Source organism: Sinocyclocheilus anshuiensis, unplaced genomic scaffold, assembly GCF_001515605.1.
Source record: "Sinocyclocheilus anshuiensis isolate Anshui unplaced genomic scaffold, SAMN03320099.WGS_v1.1 scaffold89, whole genome shotgun sequence".
Classification (NCBI taxonomy): Eukaryota; Metazoa; Chordata; class Actinopteri; order Cypriniformes; family Cyprinidae; genus Sinocyclocheilus; species Sinocyclocheilus anshuiensis.
In genome coordinates, this window is record NW_015537931.1 from 122,071 (window position 1) to 124,991 (window position 2,921).

The window sequence follows — 2,921 nt, forward strand, 5'->3', positions numbered from 1 at the left end:
GGACCTACGCCGTAGCTTACGCATAGACGCACACCCATACGCCGTAGCCTGACGTGCACCTCTCCAAAAATCTAACAGCGCGTCAATTCTACACGGACCGCAAGCGCTGTGATTGGTCTGCAAGAACCCCTCCCTCCATATGTACTTGAGTTTTGTGTGTTTATGTGCACTTTAATATATTTTAATGTTACACCTTCTTAAAATAAAACATAGCAAAGAACAAGTGTCTTATCATTTATTATACTACATAGCATTATACATCAGTAGTTGTCCGCAACAAACAATGTTGATCTGCCGTGGTACAAGTCCTTGTGCAGATTGAAAGAATGCCATCATCTCCTGTTCCGTTGTTGTCTCCTTTTTGTAGTTTTAAATAATGATTTAATGATTAGATATTTATTTGCCGCCATCACGGCTATAATGCTTCTTCGATGAGCCGCTTCTTCTTCGGCTTTTGCTGTGGTACTGCGGGTTACACCAGCAACATGCCCGTGGACACTGCTGACTAGCGGTTTGCATGTGTACTGCACGTTGACGTGGACAACGACGCAGAAGTATAAATGAAAACTGACGCATAGCCTACGGCGTAAAGGCTACGGCGTAGGTCCGACGCAGAAGTATAAATCAGCCTTAATGAACCGTTTTTTGGCACAATTTGATGAAAGCCTCAAACGGTTCAGAAAGCCTCAGTTTCTCATCACTACCTGATGGAGTTTGAACTTCACATTAAACTGCTTCTGTTTCACACAAATGCCGACACAGACGTGCATGTTCGGCTAGAATCGCCCTGAACTCGTGCATCTTTGGATGCGGAGCTGTGCGGAAAGTTACAAAAAATTACATGCACACCGCCACGCGAAATGAGTTCGCGCGCACTCAAAGCGAACTTCCGGCAACACCGCGATGACATCATATTTGCCGCGTGCACCCAAGCAAACTTGGACGCGTCAAGTATGGCCCTGTCCCAAATGGAACACTTCATGTGCACTTGCGGTATGTTCGTTAAGTCCACGAGACCGTAGGGTGTCCCATTCGTAATTTTAGCGTTCAGAAGGGTGCACGCGAGCGCCCCCTTTGCAGCCGTTATGCGCCCTCGATCCGCACTTCTGCTGAGCCCGCACTGGGGCGTGCTCCGTAGCAGACATTTACCCGACAGTCAAAGCGGCATTACATCACGAAAGTGCGGACTCAGAGGAAGACCGCGAGGGTTTAGGGTGCCATTTGGGACAGGGCCTATAAAGGGGCGGTCACACTGCACTTTTCATTCTATTGACTTCCATTCATACGCATGCAAACCGGAAACGCAAGCCCGTGCAAAAAGTTTTGCATTTTGCTGCATCCCAAAGTTCAAGCTCGGTGAACGCTGACCTGAGAATTCGCATCACGTGAAACGGTGTGACCAACAGCAGATCGATACATCACAGCATGACCTTGTAACTGAATTAAAAGAACATAAATTTAAAACTGTAGCGCTGCAGGAACATGGAGTAGATTGTATATTTTTACATTTTAGATGTATTATAATTTATTATGTGTTGAATTTAAGTTTTTAAAAAGACACAGCACAGCATTGACGTCATATCACGACCATTGCAGCATACGAAACTATTTCGCATGCTCAAAGTCTAGGGCGAATTCCAAACGGAAGTGAGTATCCCTATGCCCTACTCCCTTCGAAGGGTAGAGCCCTTGAAGTGTGTTCTTTGAAGGGTGTAGAGAATTACTCCCTGCGTTCCATTTGGAAGGGCTCATCCCTATGCCCTAATCCCTTCAAATGGTTTACCCTCCAGAGAGAGCTTCGAAGGGTTGAAGGGTGTAGGGGACCAAACAACTGTTTCTTGAAGTGCCCTTCACGTGCCCACATGGAGGCGCCATCATCATGCAAAGAACCTGCGCAAAGGATCATGGGAGCCTGAAGTGTCCATCAGTTGTACCCTTCGAAATCCTTCATTCGGAAGGGCCCTTTGAAGTGACCATTTTTGAGCACTTCGGTTTGGAACGACCCTTCAATATGGCGGCCATGATTGTTTTCACTCCGAAGTGCCCTTCGGAGGGCGATATATCCCGTTTGGAACGCACCGACTGTCTCGTGTAAGTGTTTGGAGCTCCCTTGGCAAAGGGAATAGGCTTGTTTGAGATGAGCAAAATCTGTGCAGAATCGATCACCGGTGATCACCGCGAGATGCATGCCGGTTAGAAAAGTGTCCGAGTTATGTCCGACTTGCTCTAATGTCATGCTGACGTGTGCCATAAAACTCTTGCGACGGCGAGGCGGCTGTGTCGGATTGTGCAGTCGGGCACAGTTGCTCTCCACTGACTGCGCTGATCAAAAGCATGATGGGAAACGACTAACTGAAGACACAGCTTAATGCTCATTGGTTTAGACAACTGTGATGCTGCGTTCTCTTCTAAAATGTTTTATTTTTTTATCTGATTTCATGTGATTATGTGTTTAAATTGTGCATGAATATTCCCAAACACTTTAACAGTGCGATCTCTGTGTGAGATGTGATAGTTCTCATATTTCTATAAACATCTAAAATATATGTTTGCATTAAAGTAAAAATGGTTGATAAATACGCCTTTCGTATGGAATTAAATAGCAAGCACTTTGTGTGTCTTGTTCATCATATTTATTTTCATATAAAAGCAACAGAACTGAAATTATATCATGTTTATTTCTAAAAAGTATAGTAGAAATACTATCTTAATAAATATATTTTTAGTTACACTTTTAAGGGATATACTAAACACAAGCATACTTTTAGTGAATTTTAGTGTATTTACAGAAAACATACTTATGTTACCCTTACATAGCAGCTACGCTAATTATGTTTCTATTTGTTCCTCTGTTTTTTGCCACGGGATTGACATCCCGTGGTAACTAGGATTTACACAAGCTTCAGTCTGGATCCAGAACA